Raw genomic sequence first — 19,388 nt, 5'->3', positions numbered from 1 at the left:
TCTCAATCATACATACACTAGTTTGGTTCACACAGAACGCATTTAACTAAAGCACAGACCCTGAACCTGTCAGTTCTGGCTAACCCTACAGACACCTGAACCTATCAGGTTGGTACTGACTGACACACAGTAGTACCCTGTCTGACACACAGACTCCCACTCAAGCTTCTTCTCTCAGCTCTTCTCCAGCTTCTAAGCTTCTCCACACAGGATCCCCATATATATACAGTACAGCCCCTCCTCCTGATGTCCCGCCTTCCACTCCCCATAGGATGGAACTTTCCCTCCAAACCCATGACAGACAGGTAACATCAGTGCTGTATGTAACACCTCCCCTCTTTATAAGTTGTTTTGTAGGGGGAAAGCTAACGTGCTTTTCTCCAAAAAACAACCTGGATCCAAAACATACAAAAACAGTTATACAATAACATACACTACCATACTTACTCTAGGATAAATATATCAATTAGGCATTTAAACATTTACCATTTACAATACATCAAGTTACCTTTATTCATACAAACCAGGCATGTTTAATAAACAACAGGTACATTTAACCTTTTTGGTCACCAAAATATATACATAGTCCATGTTCCTTCGCCGTCTTCAATCTTCGGGTCTTCTTGACAAGGCGTCAGCAACACAGTTCACTGACCCTCTGACCACCTTCACTTCAAAGTCATAGTCTTGCAGGTTTAAAGCCCACCTCATAAGTTTGCTATTGTGGGTTTTCATTGTGTTTAACCATTGCAGCGGTGAATGGTCAGTGCACAGAATAAAATGTCTTCCCCAGATGTAAGGCTTGGCCTTCTGGATCACGTAGACTATGGCCAGGCACTCCTTTTCCACGGTTGCCAAATGTCTCTCACCTTTCTGGAGTTTCCTACTCAGGTAGGACACTGGATGCTGGTCACCATTTTCATCCTCCTGGCAAAGAACTGCTCCTACCCCGCTGTTAGACGCATCGGTGTAGATGATGAACTCCCGGTCGAAGTCTGGAGCACGCAGCACTGGATAGTTGATGAGCGCCTGCTTCAACCTCTGGAACGCCTCCTCACAGTCGCTGGTCCACGGGATGCGGTCATCAGTCTTCTTCCGTGTCAGATCGGTCAGCGGAGTCGCTATCTCGCTAAACCTCGGGATGAACTTTCTGTAGTAGCCCACCAACCCAAGAAATGATTTGACTTTTTTCTTGGTGTTGGGTCTGGGCCAATCACGAACTGCTTCTATCTTGGCCTCTAGGGGTTTGATCACTCCTCCCCCTACTATGTGACCCAAGTATTTTATTTCTGGGCTACCCAGCTGCAGTTTGTTTTCTTTGCAGGGCCTAGGCCAAAGCACTTCCTCCCCTGGGTCAAAGTGCCTCTCCCTGGCTTTGTGGTCATACCATGTTTTCTGTCTGACCTTCTGAGCTTGCAGGTTTTCTGCTGCTAGCTCTAGGTTTCTCTTTAGGTCATTCATCAAGGTGTCTATATATGTCACAACGTCTTGTGGGTCATCCTGGGTGATCTGCTCCCAATTTTGTTTGATCAAATCAAGTGGCCCTTTCACCCTTCTCCCAAATAAAAGTTCAAATGGACTGAACCCGGTACTGGCTTGTGGCACTGATCGATAAGCAAACAAAAGGGATTGCAGCTTCTGGTCCCAATTGTTTGGATTCTCTGCCAAGTAAGCCCTAATCATGCGCATCAGAGTCCCATTGAACTTTTCTGTTAACCCATTACTTTCAGGGTGATAGGCAGTGGCTTCCTTGTGTTTAATTCCACAGATTTGCCATAAGCGTTTCATGAGCTTCGATGTGAACGATGCGCCCAAATCTGTGATTATTTCTGAGGCAAATCCCATCCTGGACATATACCCCACCAAGGCATCTGCCACTGTGTTAGTTTCAATGTTAGTCAAGGGAATGGCTTCAGGGTACCTCGTGGCATGGTCCACAATGGTGAGAATGAACCTGTTCCCCCTCTTTGTGGCCTTGGGCAAAGGTCCCACAATATCCACCCCTATGCATTTGAACGGAGTGTCAATCACAGGCAAAGGGCACAACTTTGCTTTGGTCCTGTCACGGTTATTCCCCTGCCTCTGACACACATCACATTGTTTACAGAACTCCTTGATCTGCTTCCCTATGTCAGGCCAGTAAAAATTCTGTGTAATTCTCTGTTGTGTTTTGTTCACCCCTAAGTGCGCAGCAAACATGTCAGAGTGCCCCCTTTTTAAGATCATGGGGCGATACTTTTCAGGTACCACTAGCTGACTTCTGATCCCATCTCCCCCTTTTGAGATATTCCTCAGGGTCTCTCTATATAAAATTCCCTTTTCCTCTCGAAAACTCACTGGGGTTTCAGGTGTTAGCTGGGCGCCTGTCACCTGTTCAAAACACTTTTGGAGAGTGGCGTCTGCCTTTTGCTCTTGGCCAAACCGGCTGTCTGTGGTTAAGGTTTCCACCACAGCTTCTGAACTCCCCCCACCTGCTTCCGTCTCGGGCTCATCAGTACCCTCCTGAACTGTCCCCGTGGTGGCTTGTGAGCGTGTAATCACTAGCACCCGTTTCACATGTTCAGCCAGGTCATTTCCCACGAGCACGGCTGCTGGCAGAGTCGATGAAATCGCTAGCCGCCAAACTCCCCTCCAGCCTTGAAAGTTCATAGGTACCTCAGCTACTGGTAGCGAGATCACCTGTCCCTCAATCCCTGCCACCTTTAGGCTCTCATTTGGGATTATATACTCCCTAGGAATAATATCTGGATGGCACAGGGTCACCTGGGAACAAGTATCCCTTAGCCCCCTATACTGATGGTCAAGTATTCCTACGTCCACCCCTGCGGTTTCAAACAACTGCGAATCTGTTCTCACTAGCAAGCAGCGCTTGACCTCCACAAGAGGACCATTTTCCCCAGCCTGATCAGCAGATGTATCTGTTCCAGATTGAGTAGCCATGGCAACAGGCTCCCTCAGTGGCAAGGAGCTTTGCTCTTTCTGGACACAGAACACAGCTTTTGGCTTGGTTCCACTCAAATCATGAGGCCAATTTCCCTTTATCTGCTTCCATTTCTCACACCCTGAGATTAGATGGCCCTTTCCCTGACAGAAATAACATTTTCTGCTGTACTTGGAGTCTTTCTCCTCTGGTTTTGGTTTTCCCTCCAAAATCTGGTTCCTGGACTGGCTCTGCCCAGAAGTTTTATCAACAAAATGGCCGCCCATTTTTGGCGGGCTCTGAACTAACCCTTTGGAGTACTTAGGGTCCCATGTTTCCCTCCTGTTTTCTTCAGAATAATTCAGGTTTTGATGTTGTGCCTTAACCTGTGTGCCTTCTTTTGGTTTCTTTTCTAGCTGCAATTTCTTCTCTTTTATTCTCAAATCCAGCTCCTTTTTCTTAGCCTCAAACTCAGCCCTGATCTGTAAAATTTCTTCCTCAGCCCTAGCTTTTATCTCTTTTACTTTTTCTTCAGTCTTATCTCTGATTTCTTTTAATTTAATGTCTTTTTGCTGATTATATTTTTCAAGATCTTGCTCACTTTGTCTGACCTGAGCCTCATACTTTTCTCTTTCCGAAATTTCTTCAACTGATAAATTGTTATTTTTCTTATTTAGGAATGTTAATTTTAATTGTGCCATTCTAATTCTGTGTTTCAGTTCCATCTCTTTCATCCTCATGGCCATTCCCCTTTCCTTGGCATCTGCCTCTGCCTGACTGATTTCAGATCTTTCTCTTAAGTCTAATTCCCTCATCCTCAGTTCATGCTGTTGGGCTAGGAGCATTTTTCTGAGTTCTGAGGTCAGTTCTCCCGTGCTCTCATCCCGCACTGAGCCAAATTCCTCCTCAGAACCCTGTGGTTCTCTCACTTCACCCATTTCTGCCATTTGGCTTCGAGTCAAGGGCATAATCCCCCCCCAGAACAGGCTGCTTTCAAAAGTCAAGCCTCAAAATAAAGCGACCACTTTTTTTTTCCTTTTTTTTCCCCTTCTGCCTCAGAACCAGCCTTCTATAGATTGCTGCTGTTCTTCAGCACTAACTTGCAACTGTTGCCAGCCAGAATCCAACCCCCCTCTGCTAGGCCTCTCAGCAGACAGGCTAGATCACTGCTACTTCACACAGTTTTGCCTCAGCTTTTTCCCGCCAAAACAGGTTGCCTCAGAGCTCCCTAATCTAGTCTCCCCAGTTGGCACGTTCTTCCACTAGCGCACCTCCCTGTGAGGTACGCCTAGAAGATTACCTACGCGCCTCAGATTGTCCCTGACTAGACCCCCCTTGCTCTGGGCACACTTGCCAAGGCTTTGCTGGACCACTGGACAACTGGACCAGTCGTATCCCACACGCTGGACACCAATCAATGTGACAACCCCAGACCTACTGGGATATGCCACACTTTCACTAAGCTGCCACCAACCATTCCCTATAAGAAGTCACACAGACCAGGGATGGATTTTTAACAAATAACAGAACAAGGTTTATTTACATAACACACAGGGAAAATAAAATGATCAAATGAATAAGATACAGTAACGTGGCTTAGTCTCAATCATACATACACTAGTTTGGTTCACACAGAACGCATTTAACTAAAGCACAGACCCTGAACCTATCAGTTCTGGCTAACCCTACAGACACCTGAACCTATCAGGTTGGTACTGACTGACACACAGTAGTACCCTGTCTGACACACAGACTCCCACTCAAGCTTCTTCTCTCAGCTCTTCTCCAGCTTCTAAGCTTCTCCACACAGGATCCCCATATATATACAGTACAGCCCCTCCTCCTGATGTCCCGCCTTCCACTCCCCATAGGATGGAACTTTCCCTCCAAACCCATGACAGACAGGTAACATCAGTGCTGTATGTAACAATAAAGTCTGTATATAAAGTCCTCTTCTCCTTCTTATGCCTCCTCGCTGCTGTTTTTCAAGCCTTGTTCTTCCCCCACCCTCTCCTCTTCTTGCCTCTCTAGCACTGCCATTCTTCTAGCCACAGTCCTCTTCTATTCTCTTACCCTTGCCTCCCCGTCACCACTGTTATCAAGCCCTGTCTTTTCCTCATTATCCTGGCCTTGCCTCCCTGCCAATGCCATTCCCCAAACATCAGTCTTCCTCCTCCTTGCCTCATGGGACTTTTAAAGAACTAAAACCCGAATATGAAATAACCTGAGTCATTCCTTCTTGGGTTTCCTAAAAGGACCAGTACCAGAAGGGCCCAAGCTGAATGAGGAACCCCCACCCCACCCGAAGAACCAGAAACAAATGGATTACGGACCTCCCTCCCATGCATATCCCTAGTTTCTTGAACCTGCCACTTCATTATCGCGTATTGTTTGTTTATTGCAGTTGATGGCTTACATCTATGAAAGGCTGAACATGGATGCCAGTAATTTAAACACCCCCTGCACATCTGCAAATACAAATTATATTAAATGAATCAACAGCATGATTTGAAGGATCACTTTTTAAAATCCACGGAGGCAAAATTATTGCAGTGCACATCCCATGATACTGTGGTGTTCATCTGTTCAGGCTGAACATCAGAGGTAACAGTGGTTTTCTCCAAATATATTTCTAAACTTTACTCATACCACTGCTCGAGCAGCAAAGGCAGTTGAATATATATATGGCAGACACTGACTCTTGATCTATATGTCTCACTTTTTAAAACTGCTAGAGTTTAAAAAAAAATCCCTTCCCACACACATATGGGATGCTACTGCCCACTGCTTGAATAGAGATGGAAGGTGTTTAGTTTTCTCAGCTACAAGCTTGTCTATCTGGGCTCAATTGGAGCAGGCTGGAGTGGGTGAAATAGGATCACTTAGCTTTGAGTAGAGGTTTGGTCTGCAATCCTCGCATCCAATTAGCAGATACACCTCCAGTGACCCTATTTGGTCTGGATCCTTTAAGAAAGGAAAGGAGAAGGAATAAAAAAAAAACCTTTGTCCTTTCCCCCTCCCACTACCAGGAGGAAGATTTCAGTTTTTTAAAAAATATTTCTCTAGCTAGTGCAGCAATCAGCCTGCTTTAATTGATAAAGACATTTTGTTTGCTTCCTCACTCTACTTCCCAATTTCCCCATATCACTAAGTTGTTGAGATGCCTGTCGAATCCATTCATTATATGGGAATATTGAAACCAGCCGGGAAATTGACAACTGAAAGCTTGCTTTTGTTTGTTCCCACGAATCACATGTACTAGGAATTAATCAAAACAGAACGATCCTGCCCATTCCCCCCAAAAGCTAGAACCTATTGCCTGGAACCAAGAAAGGTATGAGGAGGATCACTCTGGGGGCAGACTGGTTCACTCCAGCCTGTCCCCAGAGTGGGGACAATTATATCATCTGATCATGACAAAAAGGAGTGAAACAACCTGTCTCCGCGGTGGACCAAACAGTGGGACAAATGCCTGCTCCTGAAATCCAATAGTCGCTGTTTAGTAGTGTCAAAAGATCATTTAATAAAAGGAAAGGAGATTATCCTATACCTAATAAGCCCCCATCAACTAACATTTTGAATAACTTTGTCTCCACCCTCAGTAATGATCTTCTAACAAATATCCACTACATTGGTCATTTGAAATGGAGCATTATATATGAGGAATCATTATTACTGAGCTATGTAAGTAACTGATACATTAGACCAAGAGTGGGCAACATACAGGCTCCAAACCTCATATGGACCTTTTGCCACATGTTGTGACCCCCTTCTTACCCCCCATGACACTGGCCACCATTAAATCTGCCATGAAACTTGTAACCATGATAATTGTAATGCTTTTCTGTATTTTACCAAAACCCTGTGAGGTGCTCTACCTTATGGCCTCATTGGGGTCATTGGATCATGAATAGTTGTGTAATAAAAGGCAACAGATTTATACAATCTGAAGAGAAACCTCTCACACAATGATTGGAAGATCTGCGACAATTAGCTTCTTTTGAATGAATATCATATGGAAAGCAACTCCATGAGAATATCTATGTGGATACAGTATATGGAAGCCCTTCATTGACTCATTGTAAATGCATAAGATAGTTTATTGTGAACATGTATATTCCCATACTATTTTATTTTGTATTGACCTTTTATTTGTCTGTTTTATTTTGTTCTCTCAGTTCTGTTTTGCTCATTTTAAACTCTTTTTTCTTTTTAGTGTAATTTATGTTTATATTATTATGTTAAACATGCAAAAATCCCCAGATATAATATATATATATAATATATATACATAAAGAAATGAACAGTTGTGTAATGGTTAAATTTGAAATGCAGGTGCTCATAAAGACAGTCTCCATCTCCTCTTCCTCAAAAAAAGAGTCAAAAACATTGCAGGCAACTGGATTAGTCCTTAAAAAATGAGGACTTGTTCTTTTATAGTGTTAATGGTTGTTAACTGCCCATTCGAGACCAAACCACCCACAAATATTTTTGTGTTGCAACAGAGATAGCTTACTAAGACATATTGACTAGGGAAAATTCATTTCTCTCCTTTAGTTTTGAGGACTGCAGGAAAGTTCAGAGGAAATCAGAAAGCTGAGATGGGGGTTGGGAGATGACACTGTCGTCCCTGCTGCTTAGAAAGTCCAGAAAGGCACTGCCAAATTTCAGCATCCTCTGTGTCAGCTAACTGGCTGGCAGTGCAAGCTCTGGTGAGTTCTGAGGAAGCCTTGCATGGCCACCTGGCCCCATAACGTTGCCTCTTCCTGATTTAGCTTTTATCTAGAGACAGGTATGAACCATTGGTTTGGTGGTTTATGCAGGTTTCTTTTTTTGCCAAACTGGTGTTTGCCTCTTCCCAGCCCCATCTCCCACTCAGAGGCAGCGCCCCAGACTCCCTGCTCCACCTCCTCCAGCTGTTGTCTCTGAGTGGGCACCTGCCAGATGAGGTGGGACTGTGTCCAAAAAACAAAGTAGCACAAACCATCAAACTACCAAACTGCTGTTCATGCCCATTTCTACCCACACTTATGCATCCAGTCAATTTCTATAACCTTCCTAGGAAGTGATTTTTACTTTACTCTCATATCTACTGCCTGGAAACTTTATTTTTTTTTAGGAATAAAAAAAGTCATGTTTCCAAGCTCTGGTGACATCTCTGAAAAAAAAAATTAATCTGAAAAGAAACCGAAAATAGTTTTACATTTTTTTTGGCCGGTATCCTGATGTGTACCTCCGTCTACACAACAGATGTGATGTCTCTGACCATGGGAGAATTGCCAGTAATTAAGTTCCTTTTTCAAATATGTGGTCCAGACAACCTGTGCACAAAGGTACAAAGTCAAGCATAAACTGAAGTTTGTTGGAACAGACAGAGCTACGCAATAGGATACTAGGCTTGCTCCTCTCATCAATTGTTTTAATTTCTCTTTACTATGTGTATGACAATTTTCTGATCCCTTTTATTATCATTTCTTCATAACATCTGTACAATCTACCCTAAATCTCAGTCTCCTTGAGTGCCATACAGTCGGCTCTAAAGCTCATCCTACTTACCTGCCTGCCTCCCATTAAAATAAAGCGTCTGATTGGTATTGAGACCGTGTTTTTCATTTCTAAAAATGAAACTGCCACAGACACAGCTAATTCTAGCTACCAGTCTGTGCTTGATCAGCAGCCAAAAAACCCATTCAGGAAATTCAAAATATCTCTGCTTTACGGGGTCATGTACTAAAGTGCCTGTATTTTTATCTGCCTTCACCACACATAAATTATTTCTTCAGAGATGTTGTGGCCATTTTAACATGTATTGAAAAAGTCTTTGCACAAAGCTTAACAACAGCCTGTGGTAAAGCCCTGATAAGAAGTTTGCAAGCAGGTGTATAATGGGGTGGGGGGGGGGGTAGGGGTGAGGGACCAGCACTACGTATAAAAGCAGGTGATTCTTCAAATTTTACTAGCCCCAGGTTCCTGAAATAATAAATGAATTCCTAGCTTCATATTAAGGCATCTTTCTTATTAGAACAGCCAGAAAAATAATGCAAAATACATAAATGAGAACAAAATTGTTTGCTAGCTTAAAGGGTCATGAGGTATCTTCAACAGGGAAGTGTTAAAATGGCAGTAAAGAGTGGGCAGGATGATCCAGAATGGGGAAAGAGAGAGAAAATGAAAGAGATTAGATCTCCAAAATCCCATTTTTCCCATTTGGAAGAAGTGAGAAATATGATAGATACTAAATGTGGATTCTCTCAGATGACTGTACAGCTGTCATTGAGTTGCAATAGGAAGTAGCCGCTAGGCCTTTGTGAACGAGACCCAGATTGATTGAGAGGGTCATTTAGGGCATCAAAATGGATCCCAATTTGTTCTGGAGCCCTTTGTACCCTATTCAATTTGATTGATGTTTAAAATTGATGAATTGGATTGATGAATCCAAACTGATGTTTAAAACACCCTATTAACCTGGATTAAAAATCTAAAACAGTTACAGTTTTGGAAGTGGTAGCTAAATATACACGTTCCTTGTCTTTCCCTTCAAAGATTTATGCAAAAAGAACCAGTCTTCTAGAGGAAGAAGTGCATTTTAAAAGATTTTTACCCTGCCAGGGATACAGAGGTTCAGCTCTTAGCTGGTCATTCCTCCAGAGCGGAAATGACATGCTGTATTTTGATTCCTGATGTCCCATTTATATTCATTAATACTTTTGTGCAGAAATTGTCCCATTTGTCTTATATAGAGTGCAGAGGGAAATTGTTGGCAAAAGATGCCATAGGTCACATTAGCAGAATAACAAGGAAAAGTGCCCTTGATTCTGTGTGTGACATTGTGGGATCGTGTAATCATGTTGCCAGAGTAAATGTGGGGGCAGAACTGGCATTTTGGTTTGTAGCAGTGTATATTCCCTACTGCTGTGTCAGTGTTGTGTAAATAACTGAGTGGCAATAGTTGCAATGGGGGGGTTGTCTATAAGCAAGTATAGGCCTACCCACCAAGGACTTGGGAGAGTGAAGGATTCTTATCAAGGAGGGTTTAGAGATCATTTATGATCCATGTGACTAGTCCCAGTTGTGAGCTAAAAGTGACAACTAGTGGTGTTCAGTCATTTTCTCCTCTAGGTCTGCCTTGCAGTAGGTAGCTTCTGGGTATTCATCTTGCCCAGTTGAATGGTTCCTTAACCATATTGGATGGCTGTTGTAGCCCAAAAATGAGGTTTGGATTCTCTGTCTTGTGGGTCTCTGCAGATGTGGTTGCACCTTAGGGCCAGAAATAATAATTATTGTGTCAAAACCTTTTGCTTGTGCAAAAGTGTTTCCTGTGCTGAGTAACATTCCCTCTTCTAACTCATTCGCATGAGCTCCCTACCATTTGGGTCACAGATGTATTTTTATAAATATCGAGTGTTGCCCATCTGTCTAAGTGTTGATGCTTACATTGGCCAGGATCCAGGATGGTTTTTCTACTACCTGGAACTGCTTCCATTGGTGCAACCAGGAAAGAGTTAATTCCCTCATTCTCAATCCACCATATGCTGTCAGCACAGGTTTTCAGTTGGCTTGAAAGGTTGGTTGGAGGACAGGAAGAAAATAAATTATACTTACATTAACAAATGAGTACTACCACAAAATCAAATTTAGGAGTCATTGTTTTGTTGATTTCTTTTATCTTCACCTTTCCTTCAGTACTGGGAACTATGGCAACCTACACTTACACAAGAGAGGATAAGTAGATAGATGGGTAGGTATGTCCTGAGTTCATTTAGTCCACAGATCATTATTTACAGAGGAAATAAACACTATCCTAGGGAAATAGGTAATAATAATATCTTAGCATGAAAACAAGAAAACTATATAATGGTATCTAACCATAACAATGCGAGGAGAAATAAGGCACAGTCAATTCACAGAAAACTGGAAGCCTTTGTTCAAATATGGCAATGACATAAATTTTGAGACACATGGTTTGGAACACAATTTGGAGCATTTAGATTGTTGGTTGATATTTCTTTAAGATGAGATGAGGAATTGTGTAAATGTGATTTTAAGAAATGTGGGGAATAGCAATTGGTCAACAGTTAAATTATATAACAAGTAAGATGACAGTTTACTATGTTAAGTTTTGTATTATTACTTGTAACATGATGGATTGTCTTTTCTTTAGATAAAAATGTAAAAAGAAATTAGAAATCTAACCATAATGCAAGGAAAATTTAAACAATTAGCACTTTGTTATCATATTTGTCCTTGTTTTCAAATCTACATTTAAAAGCTTTTTGTGTGTGCATGTGTTATATAATATCAGCATTAAAAAGCATTATTTTGATATTATATCATCCTGTGTATAATGAAAATGTTATCAGAACTCATCAGAACAGCCTGGAAGAGGTGTCAGAATTGGGTCAATTTTCCTCTAGCCTTCAGACAAAAATTTACAATAAAAGATCATATGCCTGAGTGCTTCAATACCCCCACTATCGTAAGAAACAGAGTCTTGAAGCAATGCAAATTGCTTTGGATTTAGGCTACTGCACCAACTGTGTACATGACACTTTCAAAAGGAGCTCACAATCTGGAGAACAGCACAAACAACAGAACAGAAGAGAGAGAGAGGAAAATAGAGGCGGCGGTAAACAGTTGAAGAATGTTCAACTTTTGTAATTAAAAAGGCTTAATCACAAACTATGAAAGGTAGATAGTTGTTGCTCATGTATGTATGTGTGTGTGTGTGTGTGTGTGTGTGTGTGTGTGTGTGTGTGTGTGTGTGTGTGTGTGTGTGTGTGTGTGTGTGTGTGTGTGTGTGTGTGTTGTGAAGACAAGAGGAGAAGGGGACGACAGAGGATGAGATGGTTGGACAGTGTCATCGAAGCAACCAACATGAATTTAATCCAACTCCGGGAGGCAGTGGAAGACACGAGGGCCTGGTGTGCTCTGGTTTGTGGGGTCACAAAGAGTCGGACACGACTAAACGAATGAACGAATGTATGTATGCATGCATGTTCTTTACATACTGCCCCATTAGTGAATTCTGGGATGTAGATTTAAAACAGTGACTATAAAGTCTAATGGGGATATATTTTAGTGTATTTGAGCAAAGTTTTGACTCTGTGAGTCAATAGCAATCAAGAGTTTTAATCCTTCCATCTTGGACAAGACCTCTGATGTTTGGAGAGCATAGGAACAAGTAGCTGACAGGCATGGGAACTTGAGTCACAGGACTCACTGTCAAGTTGTACTTAAGTCATACCAATGATTTGACTTGGACTAGATCCAATTTTTTCCCAATGACTTGGACTCAACTTGATACAGTAAACAAGGGATGGGCATCTGTGTCACTCCAGAAATTTCAATCTACATTTTCCATATGCCTTAGCAACCATTGACAATCTCAGGGATTATGGAATTTGCAGTCCAAAAGCCTTCATTGGGCCATATTAAATATACTAGCAGGCACAAAACATTCATAAGAGCATGCATTTGTTAGGAGAGAGCATTAACTACCAATATTAGTACATGTGTATATATTTACAATGACATTATTATTATTATTATTATTATTATTATTATTATTATTATTATTATTATTATTATTATTATTATTATTATTATTATTATTATTATTATTATTATTATTATTATTATTATTATTATTTAGGGAAATTAGTTAATTTTGCAGAGTATTAATCTAAAAGAGAACAACTTGCATGTATAAAAACATGTTTGTGCTCCCATATGAATTCAGATCTCCTGAGTTCAAAACCAACAGCTTAACTACTAGAGAACTTGGACAACAGTAATGACAACACCATTACAGGGTCTATGAATATCTGCATATATATATATAATTCTGGTTTTATAGTTGGTAAAACCGAGCTACATCCAGTTATTCAAAACAGAACCATCTCTTGGGGTTTATATGGGTTAATTCTGGCTAATAAGAATCCATTTTGAAGAATTCTCTTGGCTCAGATGAGTCATACAGACGAAAACTGCAAAAATCCTGAATAAAGGAAACAGCACATAGAGAAATGTGACTGGAGTAAAGTCTGATTTTATTCTAAACGGGATAGAAAGTACCTTGGTGTCCATCATCTCAGTCTATCCAAGGTTAAATCAGCTGGGCACTTCAAATAATGTTGTTGCCCTTTGTGTCAAAGTAGTATAAACGAACTAAAGTGCCAGTAGCCCATTTTTTAAAAAATTGGGCTCCTGTCTTTGTGTTGGAATACAAAATGGGAGGGAGCTGTCAAAACAATTTGTTTTATTTTAAAATCTGTATAAGATTTTAAATGTATATCTTCAAAAGCCCCAAACACTGTTTTTCCATGTTGTGCAGCCAGCTCTTAGAATATCATATTTTCTAGGGCACTATAAAATGTGTTTTGAAAATTTAAAGGAGTAGCAAATGCAATATATATGAACATGTTAAATTCGTAATGAATTTGACGTACAAAAATCTGCATGACAATAGTGTGGAGAGTGTGGCTTAGCCATCAAGATGTCAGGGGATTGCACGCTATTATGATGATGCCTTGTCCTCACTTCACCCCTTGGGTGTTTAGGCATTAGAGAGCAAAACATAACCTACTGTCCCAAATCTCCTAATAAAGGATCATATAATCAGATTTAAGCCTCTGTCTGTATCACTCTATGGCTTGGTGGCAGCTAGTTTGGGGGCAGGGGTGGAATTGCAGCTTAGCTACCACCAGACTGCTGACTTGACCTGGTTATGGGGGAAATGAACTCTTTTGTTATGACTGCTTCACTGGGTACCGGTCCATATCTGGACAGAATTCAGAGTGCTGAGTTTGAGCAACAAATCCCTGAATGACTCGCACCGAGACTATCCAAAGAGTCACAGCTCACCCTATGAGCCTCGTCAAGTTTTGAGAACGTTGTGAGGGCCTTGTCATTCGTGTATTCCCACAGGTATGCCTACTGAGGACATGAGAGATGACTTTTTCAATGGCTGCTTCCAGGCTGCAGAACTCCCTCCCAAAGGAGGTCAGGCTGGACCAGTCTCTTTTGTTCTTCTAATAATAACACTGTGTATTGTCGGGTCAAGTCTGACTTATGGCAACTCTTTCCAGGATTTTCTAGATAAAGAATACACAGAAGTGGTTTCCCATTCCCTTCTTCTGGGGGTGCCCTGGGACTGTGCAGCTTTCCCATGGCTACACAGGCTGGCTTTTCTCCCAGGAGGCACAATAGGGAATTGAACTCCCAACCTCTGGCTCCATAGGCAGATACTTAAGCCATTGAGCTCTCCAGCCAGCGTTTTATTCTTTTGCCAGCAAGTAAAAAGACTTTCTGTTCAGGAAGAAGTTCAGTGACTGACTGGATGCCAAGGAAAGAATTTTGGGGAGGATTTTTTTTTTTAAATCTAATCTGCTTTTCAATTGTTTTGAACAATGATTAAAAATAACATTTTTTAAAAAAAAATCAATGGTTGTATTAATATGACATCAGTCTATTGCTTGATGGAAGCTAGTTTGGGGTCAGGGCCACAAACAGAGTTATTGTTGTTGTTTAATCATTAAGTCATGTCCGGCTCTTCGTGACCCCATGGACCAGAGCATGCCACGACCTCCTATCTTCCACTGCCTCCTGGAGTTTGGTCAAATTCATGTTGGTAACTTTGATGACACTGTCCAACCATCTCGTCCTCTGCCGTCCCCTTCTCCTCTTGCCTTCACACTTTCCTAACATCAGGGTTTTTTTTTTAATAGGGAGTCTTCTCGTGAGATGGCCAAAGTATTGGAGCCTCAGCTTCAGTATCTGTCCTTCCAGTGAAATCCTACTCCCAAACAGAGAGTAGGTGTCAATGGGCAATTTTCACAATGTAGAGAGGTGAAAAGTGTCCCAGGGATCTGTCCTGGGACAGAAATAAGCAGGGATAAGCAGTGAGATGGCCAAGTTTGCAGATGAGACAAAACTTTTCTGGGTGGTGAAGACCAGAAGATATTGAGAAGAGCTCCAGAAGGATCTCTCCAAACTGGGAGAATGGGCAGCAAAATGGCAAATGTGTTTCGATATAAGAAAATGTAAAGTAATGCACATTGGGACAAAAAAAAAATCAAAACTTTAATTATCAGCTGATGGGTTCTGAGCTCTTCATTACAGATCAAGAAACAGATCTTGGTGTGCTGGTGGACAGCTTGATGAAAGTGTATGGCAGCAGTGAAGAAGGCAGCAGTGAAGAAGGCCAATTCCATGGTATGTATCAGTAAAAAGGGAATTGAAAATAAAACAACTAACATTATAATGTCATTGTACAAAACACTGGTAAGGCCACACCTGGAGTATTGCATACAGTTCTGGTTGCCGCACCTCAAAAATACATAATGGAACTGGAAAAGGTACAGAAGAGAGTAACTAAAACGATGACTGGGCTGGGGCAACTCCCTTATGAGGAAAGGCTACGGCGTTTGGAGCTCTCACCTCAGGTGTCTGGGGGGTACATGATTGAGACATAAAATTATGCAGGGGATGGATAAAGTGGATAGAGGGAAGCTCTTTTCCCTCTCGCACAATACTAGAACCAGGGGACATCCACTCCAATTGAGTTTTGGGAGAGTGAGAACAGACAACAGAAAATATTTCTTTACCCAGTGTGCTGTTAGTCTGTGAAACTCATTGCCACAGGATGTGGTGATGGCATCTGGCCTAAATGACTTTAAAAGGGGACTGGACAGATTTCTGGAGGAAAAGTCCATTGCAACCCATGATGGGAAGGATTTCATTATCTGTGCATGACCAATTACTGTATAGATTATCTTGGCCTTGGTCTCTAGCAGCACGTTCTTACTACTGGGGATATTTTATTTCTTTCACAGTTGTCCTTTTGTGACTTACTCCTGTGCAAAAATGCATAGGATTGCAGTCTATGACAGAGGATATCTGATCAACCATGAAGGCCTCTGATTAAGTAGATCAATTGTACATCTCAACCTAATTTGTCTTATATAGTTGTGGTAATAAAAGTGATGATTGCTGCTTTTGAGTTTCCCCTTCTTCTGAATCCTGGAAGGAAGAGCAGCAGGAAAATGCAGTAAATAAAAAAATGAATAAATAATGCATTAGTTATTTTAATTTAAGGCAGACATTTTAATTATTTTTTATTCTAATGTGTTGAAAATTAAGAGATAAATCCATCCAGTAAATTGCTCAGTATGTTCTTGAATTTGTTGCTGTAAAAATGCATGGGCAATGAATTGTAATAGTGTGAAGCCACATTTAACTCCTTGTAAAACATGTATGAAGTATCTTGTAAATCCACAGGGATGTCTCTCCAAGGTGATTAGCAGAGAAATTTGAGCGGGTGCAGAGGTGGGTGGTAGGAGGGGGAGAAGGTCTAATAGAAATGTTGACAGACCATTAAGTAGAATATCACTAATGGGTGCACTAATAGATAGAGATGTTTTTTAATTGTAAGGAGGTTAATTGGTATGCTACATTTGCATTCATTTCTTCTTTAGTGGTGGCAATTTTAGTACATCTATTGATAGAAATGGCTATTATCTTAAGAGGATTCAAGGGATCATAACTGTCTCCTAAAGAAACAAATGGAACATTATATTGTTAATGAGGTCTTCTCATGAAGGTAGCTGTTTTTCTTCTTGCCTTATTTAGATAGGTTATCAGAGAAATGGAATGGGGGTAACATGTTCTATTTCTGTTCTGTTTTCTGTTGTTGTTGCTATTAATAAACCTCTTTATTGATGAAAACCAGCTAATTGTTTGGGTTTGAGAAGGACATGCTTTCTGAAAATGGTAGGCTGTGACATATTTTCAGCTATATGACATTTCTTTTTCTTCTGTATGAGATCAAAATTCACTGGAGTGTTCTCAGTAAATCTAGCTCTTTAGATACAACCACTTTTCTATAGAGAACATGGTGACAATGTTGGCATAATTCTCCATGCTTAGTATTGTATCCTACCAGTCAATCATTTCAATTGTCTAAAAATTTGTCCTGAACAGAATGTAATAGAAAAGGGGTGGAGTTAAGGGATTCTGGAAAGAATGGGGGAGGAAGGATCCAAAGAAATATACGGAGCTGTTTCTTAATAATTTTTTCACTTAATCTACACTTTATATATTGCATAAGCAAGAAATCCACCAGAAAAAACTATGTGCATATATCCCTGCCAGTTAAAAATATGACTTAATGTGCTTGATGACATAATGAAATCTAACCCCATAAAAGCTTATGTTAGTCTTTATGGTATCACAAGACTGTTGTTGAGTGATTCATATTATCCATATTTCTTCAAGCTGTAGGTATTAGAAATGATTGTGGCCCTTTTCCGTCTCTTACTCACTACTGCTAAGAGGGGGATCTCAAATCTATTTCTTTGGAATGCTATTTCAGTTCATGGTGATTTTTGTGGGGAGGGGTACCTCTGCATTTTGTAAAATGTTCCGAATTCCACCAAAACCTAAATATGAACAAAGGTGAGTCAGGAATCAAAATAAGTGCAAGTGGGGACTTCCGGCTTAACGCTGCGACAAGACAGCAGCAGGAGGATGGAGCTCCATCCCTTGGGCTGAATTCCAACCTGTTTGAGACCCCCAGGGGTCCAAAACCACCCCAAAGAGGTGGTGAAATGGGGGAGAAGCCTGTTGATCATGGGGGGGGGATGGCAGTGTGACATTCACCTCTATGAAGCACCTACTTTTTGTGCCCTCACAAAAGTTCCAGTCTTTGTTTCCCTCATTGCCATCAGTGGATTACCTCTATCCACAATATTAAAGACATTTGATCAGACACTACATGTGAATGCAAACAAAACTTATTTATTGTAGCAAAGTTAATAATAATCACAGATGTTCTTCAGTTGATCATTGTACACAAGCAAATCATTCACAGGTCTCTCTATACATACTTTCTTCTTGCCATATAATTAATTATCACCTTCTCTATCTATTTATCTTAACCAGTCTCTAACTCAATCTCTATATCTTCTGACCTTGACTCTAATTAAGTCACTCTCTCACTCCTGACTGACTCTTGGTTCTCAAGCTGACTCTTGACTGATTGACTCCTCCTCTCGGATTCCGCCTTTTAACCTCTCCCTCGGCTCCACCTCTCAACCACATTAGCATAGACATGAATAATACATGACTTATACCTAACAAAGGGTGAACACTACAGGCAGTTACCCCCGTTTGATCCAGGAAACTCTCCAATCAACCAGTGGGCGGAAACAAGCAGCTGAAATAGCTTGCTTACAAATCATCCACAGCCGGCAATGGAGAAGTGATAAATTAGCCTAATTAACATCATGTTACCACTGGGTGAGAAATATTTTTTAACTGTACTGCTTTATGACTATCCCTGGATGAGACAATCCCTACAACAGAAATAGCATCTTCTATCCCTCCCCTACTTATCAGCAGCAGTGAATCCAGAGAGAGGAAAGAGATGCAAAGAGGCACAAATAAGTTGGACATTAATTAGACACTTAATTATGCTTCAAGGAAGGAAGTTTGGTATTACTTTTTTGTTAGAAAATAATCTTTCTCGTAAAACCATTATTAGCAAAACAACACTGGGGAATCAAACTTGTTTATGTTATGGCTACACTTATCTACAGCTTGGCAAAAAGCCTAGAACAATGACCATGAACACTCTAGGGAGGTTTGGATTTCTTTTTTTCTTGACTTTTTCTTTCTTTCTTTTTCTTTTTCTTTTTCTTTTACTTTTCTTTTTCTTTTCTTTCTTTCTTTCTTTCTTTTTTTTGAGGACTGAATTGAAGGACAGATAAATTAATCCTAGAAAGCCTAATCCAACCAAAGTGGAACTTTTAAACTGTATCCTAGGTTCTGAACTTGACTGGAGCACAGGGTGAGACAAAATTAATATTGGAATGGACTGCTTCTGGGGCTGGATTACGAAAGATTTCAGACCATGAATAAAAACATTGAGTGAACTATCTGGCCAGCAAGTATTCTAGAGCTTTCATACGGGGAAAACTCTTTACGTCTAAGACTGGACTCAAGTTTAATGCTAAAAGATGATCAATCTATTAAAGTGGACCTATGGAAACAAATATTGATGGAATTGGACTGATTACTTTAAGCATCTGGAAAACATTCACTTAAAATGCAATTATTTCATACCTGGGACATAATGGCACAACAAGAAATTTATTGGGAGGAAACAAAATCTATCCTTCATGCAATTTTAGAAATAGCGAGATCCCACAATGAAGAGGCGAAATTATTCAAGAAGCAGCTAAAGAAGGACTATAATCAACAGGAGATAGGGAATAATGAGCAAGGAAATGAGAGGGTGGTGGATGATGTATGCCAATCAAAGGAGGGGCTGGAGGAAATCAGAGGAGAAAATCTAGGAGATCTAATTCTAACCCTGGAACCAAGGAGATTTTTAGGTGTGCTAAGGGAAGATAAGGGGAGAGAACCAGCAGACTTAATTTAAAATAGCCTGGAAGATCTATTGGAGATA

The sequence above is a fragment of the Pogona vitticeps genome, chromosome 3, assembly GCF_051106095.1.
Source record: "Pogona vitticeps strain Pit_001003342236 chromosome 3, PviZW2.1, whole genome shotgun sequence".
Classification (NCBI taxonomy): Eukaryota; Metazoa; Chordata; class Lepidosauria; order Squamata; family Agamidae; genus Pogona; species Pogona vitticeps.
The sequence above is the reverse complement of the archived record's forward strand: the minus strand, read 5'-3'. Positions refer to the sequence as shown.